Source organism: Scyliorhinus canicula, chromosome 17 (genome assembly GCF_902713615.1).
Source record: "Scyliorhinus canicula chromosome 17, sScyCan1.1, whole genome shotgun sequence".
NCBI lineage: Eukaryota > Metazoa > Chordata > Chondrichthyes > Carcharhiniformes > Scyliorhinidae > Scyliorhinus > Scyliorhinus canicula.
In genome coordinates this window covers 133070542-133083487 of record NC_052162.1, presented here as the reverse complement: position 1 = coordinate 133083487, position 12946 = coordinate 133070542, and the positions used below count along the sequence as shown (strand labels likewise).

At 46.9% G+C, this 12946-nt stretch overlaps 1 pseudogene; it reads left to right on the top strand.

The window, feature by feature from the left end:
• The window catches only part of LOC119951639, a 63821-nt pseudogene extending 51292 nt beyond the window's left edge, over positions 1–12529 (top strand).
• The last annotated feature ends 417 nt before the right edge of the window (positions 12530–12946 follow it).

Below are 12946 nucleotides of genomic sequence, written 5' to 3'. Positions count from 1 at the left end.
CAGAAGCATTAAATACTTCTCATTTATGATGTGGAGATGCTGGCGTTGGACTGAGGTGAGCACAGTAAGAAGTCTTAAAACGCCAGGTTAAAGTCCAACAGGTTTGTTTAGAATCACTAGCTTTCGGAGTGCAGCTCCTTCCTCAGGTGAATGAAGATGTGGGTTCCACAAACAGATATGTAGAAAAATTCAATGATGCAAAATGGTACTTTGAATGCGAGTCTTTGCAGGTAATTGTCTTTACAGGTGCATACAGTGCGACTAGAGAGAGGGATAATCACAGGTTAAAGAGGTGTGAATTGTCTCAAGCCAGGACAGTTGGCAAGATTTCACAAGCACATGTAATGTGACAAGAATCCAGGGTCCCAGTTTAGGCCGTACTCATGTGTGCGGAACTTGGCTATCAGTTTCTGCTCGGCCATTCTGCGTTCTGACACGTCCTGAAGGCCAAACGCTTACCCAAAGATCAGAGGCTGAATGCCCTTGACTGCTGAAGTGTTCGCTGACTGGAAGGGAACATTCCTGCCTGGCAATTGTTGCATGATGTCCGTTCGTCCGTTGTCGCAGTATCTGTATGGCCTCGCCAATGTACCGCTCCTCTGAACTTCCTTTGCTGCAGAGTATGAAGTATATAACGTTGGCCGAGTCGCACCATTACACGTGTTCTCACGTGTAATGTTGGTACCCATGTTAATGATCTGGCACGTCTTGCAGAGGTTGCCATGGCTGGGTTGTGTGGTGTCAGGATCGCTGTTCTCCTGAATGCTGGGTAGTTTGCTGCAATCAATGGTCTGAGGTTGTGCGGTTGTTTGGAGGCAAACAGTGTTGATGGTCTTGGCAAGATGTTCGTCTTCATCGATGATGCGTTGAAGGCTGCAAAGAAGATGTCATAGTTTCTCCGCTCCAGCAATTTCATCAGGCGAATGAGGCACTGGGAGTTCTTCCACAGGCCCCAAAAGGCCTACAGCGAACCGAATGAGACAACCAATGAACCGGAACAGCGGACTGAGCAACCTGTGGGACTGGAAGATCCAGTCAGCAGCAAGGGATTTGAAAACCCCACCCATTGAAATAATCCAATCAGCTGATTCTACAGCTCCTCTTCCACTACACCACTCAGAATAACTGCCTCAAAGACTTTCTTGTCCAAATCCTGAACTCACATCTTTCCCCTCTTTACCTGTTGTCTCCCATCCTGCTCTCTCAGTGCTCATCTTGTGAGACTTACCCTTTGCTCCTTTGACCCAATTCTCACGAAACTGTTTAACATCCAACTTCCACAATCATTGAATTTACAGTGCAGAACAGGCCATTCGGCACATCGAGTCTGCACTGGCCCTTGAACAGAGCACCCTTCTCAAGCACACACCTCCACCCTATCAGTACGGGATAGAAATTATGAACAGTTAATTCCAGTTTCTGCGGAATATTTTAGTCTCTCTTCTTTCCCCAAAGCTGTAAATCCCCGTCCCACACACTGTCCCTCCTCCCTGGGGCTAAAATCTAAATAAAGTATTAGATCATTATTTCTGTATCCTTTTACCAAAGTTATATAATTAGAGGTAAGAATATTCTTCATAAGTCACTTCATTCATGACTCGTGACAGACATTAATCTGAATCACCCTGACAGAGCAGACAGAATAACAGAGGTGAACCTTGTGTCCAGAACTGACTGTGTGGAGATTTGATGAACAATCGCGAAGGTCATTTCTCCAAATCTTCCAGGGTTTCCTTTGTTCTTCCTCGCCCGCTCGAACTAAGTTATACCGGATATCAGACTCAGGGTCCATTCTGGTTCTCTTCCAACTGACTAAATAACTTCAATCAAATATGGAGAAGACTGAATCCACTGTCTGGTCCCTGCTCCAAACTCCATTCCTGACATACCGACTCCATCCCTCTCCCTGGCAACAGTCTGAGACTTAGCCAACCTCTTTGTAAATTTGGTTTCATACTTGATCCAATATGAGCTTCTGACCTCATAGAATTTACAGTGCAGGAGGCCATTCGGCCCATCTAATCAGCACTGGCTCTTGGAAAGAGCACCCAAACTAAGCCCACACCTCCACCTATCCCCTTAACCCCCCCTAACCTTTTAGATAATACGGCAATTTACCATTGTAACCTCCAGATTCGACAATTCCATTACATACCTGGCTGCTCTCCCACATTCTACCTCTGTAAACTTAAAGCCATCCAAAAGTCTGCTACCCATGTCTTAATTCACAGCAAGTTCCTTTCCCCTATGATCCCTGTTCTCCGAGACTTGCATTCGCTCCCAGTCAATTCTCACCCTTGTTTTCAAATCCCTCCATGGCCTCGTCTCTCCCTTGTGTCTGTCATCTCCTCCAGCTCCACAACCTCCTGAGATATCTGCACAGTTCTGATCCTGGACTCTTACACACCCCCGATTCTAATTACTCCGCCACGGTTTTCAGTTCCCTCGGCCCCAAGCACTGAACTCCCTCCCTAAACCTCCCCGTCTCCACCTCATTTACCTCCTTTCAGACTCTGGAAAACTCACCTCTTTGACCAAGTTTTAGGTCACCTGTCCTAATATCTCCTTTTGTGTCTGGGTGTCTCACTTTGTTTTATGATGTTCCTGTGAAGTTGACTGGGCTGATTTATGATGTTGAAGGTGTTATATAAATAGAAGTTGTTGTTGTTGACTCTAACCCTAACCTGTTTTACAATATCCCATTGGTTTCACAACAAACTCTATCTCTGATGTTTTGCCCCCTGCGGGTTTGCAGCCTCTATAAAGACGGCGGCCGTTAACTCAGGCCTGTCACCGGGAGCAGGCCGCAGCTGTCCCCCCGCTCGATGCAAACCCGGGCCCGGAAACTTCTTATTGGGGTTTGGAGTCTCCACCGGGTTTCAGTGAAAACTGCCACTTCGCGGCTCTGCCAGAGACCTGCTCCTTTTGCGGCCTGGTGGAGACCGCGGAGCACGTTTATGTTGTCTGTCCCAGGCTGCACCCCCTCTTTGATTTCTTGACGTTGTTGTTGAGGTTTTATTTGCACTTGAGCCCCACGCTCCTGATCTATGGACATCCGGTGCGGCGAGGGGCAGGGAAGGCGGAGGACGTCCTTGTGAACCTGCTCCTGGGCCTGGCCAAACTAGCCATTTATCGGTCCAGGGCGAGCAAGGGGTCGTCCAGCCCGACTGTCTGCCCGTCTTCCGCGGCCTTGTTCGCGGCCGGCTGTCCCTGGAGAGGGAGCATGCGGTGTCCACGGGCACACTGGAAGATTCCCGGGCTCGGTGGGCGCCGCAGGGGTTGGATTGCTTTATCTACCCCGATTTTCAGACTCTAATTTGACGGGTTTTAGATAAGTTTCTGTTCCCTTTCTTGTTCTATTTGGGTTGTGCTCCACTCGTTGTTTTAGCAGCATTCCCTTCTTTTGTTTTATCCATTATTTACTTTATTTTCTTTTGCTTAGTTCTTTTCACACCCAGCATCATGCTAAGGCAGATGCTGGTTTAATCCTGCACATGAACATAAATGTGCAGGTCTCAAAACTCACAAAATAATTTTTTTTAAAAACGAACATCGACATCAGACATAAACTAAAGTAGTGAAGCCCCAAAACAGCTTCAGTGAAACCTCCCGGATGCCCCAGCTCACAATGCCATGGGAATGATTGACGGCAGCTCTGATCCAATAGGAAGACAGGGATGGGCCTGGAGGACCGAGTGGTTGCAGCGGGTCCTCCAACCAATCGGAGTGAATGAGAGGCGGGGTCTGAGCCCGGTCTCCCACGTGAGGTGGAGCATGCGCTGTGCCGAGGACAGTTCAGGATTCAGGCGGTGGCTGGAGATCCCTGGTGAGATCCCGCTCGGTGAGTCATCAGGGAGTGATGCAGCCGGCGGATGGGACGGGAGGATTCATAAACACTCCGTGTAGGCGCCGAATACGAATCTCGGATATGGCAGTTGAACCGGCAAAAGGTGCTCGGGCTTTTCACCGAGATAGGCCCGGGTGGCCGGGCGCATGCGTACGGAGCGAGAGTACCGGCTTTGCTCCGCCTCCCATTCCTTCTGATTGGCTGGAGGACCAGCCGCTCCCGGTCAGTCCTCCAGCACCGCCCCCTGAGTTGGAGCAAACCCATCAGCTTCATCCAACAGATAGAACATAGAAAAATACAGCACAGAATAGGCCCTTCGCCCACGATGCTGTGCCCAACCTTTGTCCTAGATTATCATAGAATCTACAGTGCAGAAGGAGGCCACTCGGCCCATCGAGTCTGCACCGGCTCTTGGAAAGAGCACCCTACCCGAGGTCAACACCTCCACCCAACCCCATAACCCAGTAACCACACCCAACACTAAGGGCAATTTTTGACACTTAAGGGCAATTTATCATGGCCAATCCACTGAACCTGCACATCTTTGGACTGTGGGAGGAAATCGGAGCACCCGGAGGGAACCCACGCATGGGGAGAATGTGCAGACTCCGCACAGACAGTGAACCAAGCCAGGAATCGAACCTGGGACCCTAGATCTGTGAAGCAATTGTGCTATCCACAATGCTACCGTGCTGCCCTTAAGAACAAATTAATCTACATCTCATTATTCTACACTTCATTATTCTACCATAATCCATGTACCTATCCAATAGCCGCTTGAAGGTCCCTAATGTTTCCGACTCAACTACTTCCACAGGCAGTGCATTCCATGCCCCCACTACTCTCTGGGTAAAGAACCTACCTCTGACATCCCCCCTATATTTTCCACCATTCGCCTTAAATTTATGTCCCCTTGTAATGGTTTGTTCCACCTGGGGAAAAAGTCTCTGACTGTCTACTCTATCTCTTCCCCTGATCATCTTATAAACCTCGATCAAGTCATCCCTCATCTTTCTCCGTTCTAATGAGAAAAAGCCTAGCACCCTCAATCTTTCCTCATAAGACCTACTCTCCATTCCAGGCAACATCCTGGTAAATCTCCTTTGCACCTTTTCCAAAGCTTCCACGTCCCTCGTAAAATGAGGTGACCAGAACTGCACATAACACTCCAAATGTGGCCATACCAAGGTTTTGTACAGCTGCATCATCACCTCACGGCTCTTAAATTCAATCCCTCTGCTAATGAACGCCAGCACACCATAGGCCTTCTTCACAGCTCCATCTACTTGAGTGGCAACTTTCAAAGATCTATGAACATAGACCCCAAGATCTCTCTGCTCCTCCACAGTGCCAAGAACCCTTCCGTTAACCCTGTATTCCGCATTCATATTTCTCCTTCCAAAATGGACAACCTCACACTTGTCAGGATAGAAGTCTTACAACACCAGGTTAAAGTCCAACAGCTTCAAATCACTAGCTTTCGGAGCACTGCTCTTTCCTCAGGTGAATGAAGAGGTATGTTCTGGAAACATATATAGACATAGTCAAAGATGGAAACAATGCTTTGAATGCGAGCATTTGCAGGTAATTAAGTCTTACAGAGACAGGGGTATATCCTAGTTTGCGGGCTACTTGAATAAATGTACATTTCTATAAAACCTTGCACTGCCACTGGACCTTCTGAAGTCTTTTAAAGCCAATGAAGTACTTTTGAAACATATTCACTGATGTAATGTAAGAAGCTGTAAGTACGCTTGTGTAATCACATTTAGTTTTAAAATTGTTATTTTCATAGTGTACTCACTGTCATTGGTAACAAGGTCAAGGAAGCCCTTTTATACCTCTAACACGTGGCTTCCTGCAGCCATTTCACCTTCTGTACCTTTTCTATATTAACCATGTATTGATTTCATACCACAAAACAATAATCACATTTATGATTATTCAGTGGTGAACATTAATTATCATTAGTGAATTGGTGTATTCGGTAATTATATTGCAAAGGCTAGATCTTTATTTTTAAAAATAACACCTTCGACCAAAATGTTTGCAGAGCTATCAGAATTTGATTGAAAAAGTAAATTACTTTGTAATTTTGTGAAGTTACTGGACATCATATTCTGCCAAGACTGTGTGGGCCAGGCAGGAGAGTAATGGTATTGTTACTGGGCGAGTAATCCAGAGACCCAGGTTAATGCTCTGGGGATCTGGGATCGAATCTGCCTATGACAGATATTTAAATTGAATAAAAGTCTCAAAGTATAAGTCTAACGGTGACTTTGTCGATTGTTGTAAAAACCCGTCGGGTCCTTCAGGAAATCTGCTCTCCTTACGTGGCCTGGCCTACCCATTACTCCAGATCCACAGCAATGTTGTGGTTGATTTGAACGTGCCCTCTGAAATAGCCTCACAAGACACGCAGTTCAAGGGTAATTGGAATGAGCAGTAAATGCTGGTCCAGCCAGTGACGCCCACCTCCCATGAATGAAGAATTTTGAAGAAGGCTCAGTGAGGTACAGTGAAAAGTATTTTTTCCATATAAATTTAGAGTACTGCTCCAATAAAGCTCAAAGAAAACTTGAGAAACAGAACCTCATCCTTGATCAGGCAATTTATCTTTTATTTGTATAAATTTAGAGTCCCCGATTATTTTTTTTCCAAATTAAGGGGCCATTTAACATGGCCAATCCGCCTAACGTGCACAATTTTGTGTTGTGGGGTTGAAATCCACGCAGACATGGGGAAAATGTGCAAACTCTACACGGACAGTGATTCAGGGCAGTGCAGGAGGCTGTGGACAGAGTGGGAGTGGGGCAGGGAATTAAAATGTTAAAATGATCAGAAGCTCAGGATTATGTTTGCAGACTGAATGGTGATGTTCCACAGTCACTCAATCCAGATTTAATCTCCTCAGTGCAGGGAAGACCAAATCGTGAGCAGTGAATACACAACACTGGATGGCAAGAAGTACAAGTAAATCACTGTCACCTGGAAAGTGTGTTTGGAATCCTGGAATATGGGAAGGATGGCGATGAACTGGTGGTTGTTGCATCTGTTGTGTCTGCATGGAAATGGTTTACAGTGATGTTCATAAGAACACATGAAATGGAAGCGGGGGGAGCCCAGATGACTCCTCGAGCCACTGCATTTCTTGCTGGCGGTAACCTGCCCGTTCAGGCATCATTCTGGTACAATTCCTGTATCTTCCCCAGTCCTTCCAGATCCATTTTATGATATGGATACATTAGCTCAACAATCCTGTGAACTAATTTAGTCTGGCCCAGTGTCACCGAGCTGAAATCCAGTCTTTCTCTGACACATTATTCTTGATGCCACAGCTGACAGGTTAAGAGTTTAGCAGTAAGTGGAAGAGGCAAGTTTGTAGATGCTCTGCGGTGTTACAGACTGGCTCGTTGGATCTTGTTCTATCCCATCTTACATTCTGCTAACAGTAAAATTACTAAAATGCTGCAACATACAGGCATTTGTGGACAACGGTGAGTTTGCTGCTCAGATTAGTTAAAGTCTCCATATTGTAAAATAGATCTCGAAGGACTGGAGAAAATGCAGGAAAAGATATTTGAATTATGCCTGAACTGGCAGGTTATACCCAGCAAGAAAGATTGGACAGGGCATCACCTTTTCTTTGGAAAGGGAATGAAGGATGACCTAATAGAACATAGAACAGTACAGCACAGAACAGGCCCTTCAGCCCTCGATGTTGTGCCGAGCCATGATCACCCTACTCAAACCCACGTATCCACCCTGTACCCGTAACCCAACAACCCCCCCCCTTACTTTTTTTAGGACACTACGGGCAATTTAGCATGGCCAATCCACCTAACCTGCACATCTTTGGACTGTGGGAGGAAACTGGAGCACCCGGAGGAAACCCACGCACACACGGGGAGGACGTGCAGACTCTGCACAGACAGTGACCCAGCCGGGAACCGAATCTGGGACCCTGGAGCTGTGAAGCATTTATGCTAACCACCATGCTACCGTGCTGCCCAAGATTATGAAAATGTTTGATATGATAGACAAGTGGAAGATGTTTCCACTGGATAAGAATAAATATGAGTTAGTCATTAATTAATCTAATGTGCAGTTCAGAGGGAGATCACTCACACACTTCATGTGTGCAAAGAAATGGAGCCGGTGGGTAGCCGGGAAGCAATAGAAGCTGCGGAGTGACCTGGGGAGGCTTCAGAAAAACCCTGAGGAGGCTTCAACTCCCGAGTAAAATGTTAACGGTGCGGTCTTAACGGGCACTGAACAGAGTGAGAGCTGAGCGGTGACAGGCCCTGGTTACCGGCTGCCACCTTTACACAGGACAAGGTGCCGTACTGCGAGCCTGGACCGGTTGCCAACTCTCCCGGATTGACTGACTGGAGTCTCCAGGATTTCATTTTATTCATTTGTGGGAGTCACTGGCTGGGCCAACATTTATTGTCCATCCCTAATTGCCCTCAAACCGAGTGGCTGGCTCGGCCATCTTGGAGGGCATTTAATGAGTCAACCACATTGCTGTGATTTGGAATCGTGTCGGCCAGACCAGGTAAGGACGGCAGATTTTCTTTTCTATTCATTCCCGGGGTGTGGGTGTCGCTGGCTGGGCCAGCATTCACTGCCCATCCCTAATTGCCCTTGAACTGAGTGCATCTCCGAGAGCATTTTAAGGGTCAACCAGCTGACTGTGGATCTGGAATCACATGTAGGCCAGACCAGGTAAGGATCGAAGATTTCCTTCACTGTAGGACATCAGCGAACTAGGTGGCTCTTTGCAACAACCAAGAATGGTTTCATGGTCACCACTGGACTTTCAATGAATTCAAAATTTTACTTTCTGCCTTGGTGAGATTCATGCCTGTGTGGCTGGGAAATGATTAGGACAGTAAAGAAGATTTTTTTTGTAATTTTCTTTTAACATTTCTCTTAAGCAGATATAAAAATATTGAAAATGGGATAAAGGTTGTTTGACTGACAGTCAATCACTGTCCTGTAAGGTAATGAGCCCTTTTGCTTCCCAATTGGCTGAGGAAGGCAGTGTGTCACAAGGATGGATGTGTTGACCGATTAATGGCTGGAGGATGGGGGCAGGTCATGTGATCAAACCTCCAGGAATACATTTAATCAAAGTTGGCAAGGAGAGAATGTTCTGAATTTCTATCCTAAACTGACAGTGAGGTTTCTGTAAATTTACAGGATACTGGAAGAGGAGGTTTAACAGACGGGAAACTCAAACCAAACGTCACATCGCGATCTGACAGAGTCACTCGATTCATTTGAAACTGAATTTCAGCAGCATCTGGGTGTGGAAGGTAAAAGGTTTGTCTGTTCTGTCTGTGAGGGAAGATTTCAGGTCTCAGTGTGACTGGAAAAGCCCCGAGATTCTCAAACCCTGGTTAGACCAAACCTGGAGAACTGTGTTCAGTTCTGGGCAACAAACCTGAGGAAGGATAGAATGGCCTTGGAGGGAGTGTAGCACAGATTTACCTGAATGATATCTGTACCCTTCAGGGTTAAGTTACACAAACGAGTCAGAAACATGATGGCACAGAGAATGGCATTCGGCCCATTGAATCCATGCTAGCTCTCTGGAGCAATCCAGTCAGTCCCATTCTCCTGTTCCCTATATCCTTGCAGGTTTATTTCCCTCAAATCCAATTTCCTTTTCAAATCAAATGATTCATTGTGTCCATTTTCAAACTCCCTCATAGGCAGCAAGTTTCAGGTCATTGCCGCTTGCAGTGTAAAAACATACATCTCCTGTTCCTTTTCCTTTTGTACACAAACTAGGATCAGGCCACTCGGCCCATCCAGCCTGATCAGCATTCAATAAGATTGCGGCTGATCTCATTTTAACCTCACCATTCTAACCTCAACTGAGGGGCTGTTTAGCACAGGGCTAAATCGCTGGCTTTGAAAGCAGACCAAGGTAGGCCAGCAGCACGGTTCGATTCCCGTACCAGCCTCCCCGAACAGGCGTCGGAATGTGGCAATTAGGGGCTTTTCACAGTAACTTCATTGAAGCCGCCTTGTGACGATAAGTGATTTTCATTTCATTTTTTTTCATTTCAACTCCACATTCCTGCCGACCCCGATAACCTTTCACCCCCTTGCCCATCAAGAATCTATCCAGCTCTGCCTTAAACATATTCAAGGACTCTACTCCCACTGCCTTTTAAGAAGTCTTACAACACCAGGTTTAAAGTCCAACAGGTTTGTTTCAAACCTGATGGACTTTAACCTGTTGTTGCAAGACTTCTTACTGTGCTCACCCCAGTCCAACGCCGTCATCTCCACATCATGACTGCCTTTTAAGGACACGAGTTCCAAATTCTTACAACCCTCAAGAGAATAAAAAATCCACATCTCCATCTGAAATGGGTGACCCCTTGTTTTGCAACAGTGATGCCCTTGTTCCAGATTCTCCCACAGGAGGAAACATCCTCTCCACATCCACCCTGTCAAGACCCCTCAGGATCTTATATAGTTCAATCCAGGTTTCACCCAAAACTTTCAATCTGTGTTCCGACTGCTTGCACGATCAGTGAATGGAAACAGTTCCTTTGCCCACCTGAATGAAATCTTAACAATCTTGTGTCCCTGAATCAAATCTCCCCTCAACCTCCTTTGCTGGAACCATTCTGGTAAATCTCATCTGCATCGTCTCCAAGAACCTTCACATCATTCCTTTTTAAAAAATTTTAGAGTATCCAAATCATTTTTTTCCAATTAAGGGGCAATTTAGCATGGCCAATCTACCTACCCTGCACATCTTTGGGTTGTGGTGCAAAACCCACACAAACACAGGGAGAACGTGCAAACTCCACATGGACAGTGACCCAGAGCTGGGATCAAACCTGGGATCTCGGCGCCGTGAGGCAGCAGGGCTAACTTTCTGCACCAACATACTGCCCACTTCACATCCTTCCTGAAGTGTTGTGACCCGAGCTTCATAGAATTTACAGTGCGGAAGGAGGCATTTCAGCCCATCCGGTCTGCACTGGCCCTTGCAAAGAGCACCCTCCTTCAACTTAAGCCCACGCCTCCACCTTGCCCCTGGAACCCAGTGACCCTAACTAACCTTCGGACACCAAGGGGCAATTTAGCATCGCCAATCCACCTAACCTTCACATCTTGGGACTGTGGGAGGAAACCCGCGCAGACACGGGGAGAAATTGCAAACTCCAGACATAGTCACTGAGACTCGAATTGAACCCGGAACCCTGGTGCTGTGAGGCAGCAGTGCTAACCACTTTGCCACCAGAAGCATAGTTTCAGTCTCAATATTTCAATTTATGAAGCTCACGGTCCAATTTGCTTTGCCAACTAGGAGCTTAATATGTCTTGTAGATAGACAAAATTCCTCTTAACCTCTTTCTCTTCCCAAAGGGACCAGTTGGGTTTTTATAACAATCCAGCAGTTTTCAGGGTCACTTTCTCCCAGTGCCGGCCTCACAAATGACCAGAATCATTCAGCAATTTCACTACCTGCCTTTGTGTTTACGTGGGATCTCTCTCACTCCCTATTTTCTGTTTTCAATCAGCTTCACAGGGTGTTCGAAGGGGAGGCTTCAAAGTCCGGAAACTCAAACCAAGCATCACATCAGGATCTGACAGAGTCCTCAATTGATCATATCCTGAATATCAGCGGATTTTGAACATGGAAGGAACAAGCACCATTGACAGTGGGGAGAAACCGTACTTGATTTGTGTGTGTGGACGAGGATTCGCTCTATCATCAGGCCTCACAGGCCACAAATGCAGTCACACTGAGGAAAAACCGCGGAAATGTGCAGACTGTGGGAAAGGATTCACTTCCCCATCCAAGCTGGAAGCTCATCGACGTAGCCACACTGGGGAGAGACCATTCACCTGCTCCAAGTGTGGGAAGGGATTCATTGTTTCATCGGCTCTGCAAAATCACCAGCGAATTCACACTGGGGAGAGACCGTTCACCTGCTCCACGTGTGGGAAGAGATTCACCCAATCATCCACTCTGTCCACACACCGGCTAATTCACACTGGAGAGAGACCGTTCAACTGCTCAGATTGTGGGAAGGGATTCACCACTTCTTCCCACCTGCTGAGACACCAGCAAATTCACATCGGGGAGACGCCATTCACCTGCTCCAAGTGTGGGAAGGGATTCAGTGATTTATCCACCCTGCAGAAGCACGAGCGAGTTCACTCCAGGGAGAAACCATTCACCTGCTCGGAGTGTGGGAAGGGATTTACTATTTCATCTCTCCTGCTGAGTCACCAGCGAGTTCACACTGATGAGAGACCGTTTCAATGTCCAGACTGTGGGAATAACTATAAAACTTCTGGGAATCTGACACGACATCAACGTCTTCACACTAACGAGAGACCGTTTAGGTGCTCTCACTGCGGGAATGGGTTCACACAATCATCTCAGCTCACTGTACATCAGCGAACCCACACTGGGGAGAGGCCATTCACCTGCTCCAAGTGTGGGAAGGGATTCACCACTTCATCCCACCTACTGAGACACCAACGAGGCCACAAGTAACGACTGCGATTGGGTTTTGCTGTTTCTCACATTCAGGACTGAACCATGTTCATTTGGGTCTCTTTCTGCTGATTACAAACTCCAGCCCATTTACAGGGGCTAATATTCTGGCTAAAAGTCAAATAAATTAGATTTGTGTGAAATACGGAGTGTGTTGAAACTTTCTAATATCTCTGACACAAGTTAGTTCCTTTTGAAGTACTCTCGCTCTCCCCTTTCTCTTCCATCCTCACCTCCAACAAGAAGTGTGAGGAGCTTCTTTGTGACTGAGATTGAGTCAATCCGATCAGCTGCCTCTGCTGCTTCCCTCCCTTCCGCGAGCCCACCGGACCAAACGGTCTCTAAATTTCATCCTTTCCCGAGCCCTGAACCCACATCTTTCTCTAGTTTCTCTCCCATCTCCCCTCATGCCCCCTCGGAGCTCATCTTGTCCATGAGACCCAGCTCCTGCTCCATCGACCCTATTCCCACTGAGCTACTGATCAGCCAACTACCCTGTGTCCATGGACATTGTCAACATTTCTCTCTCTTCAAGTACTGTCCCTCTGTCCTTCAAATCT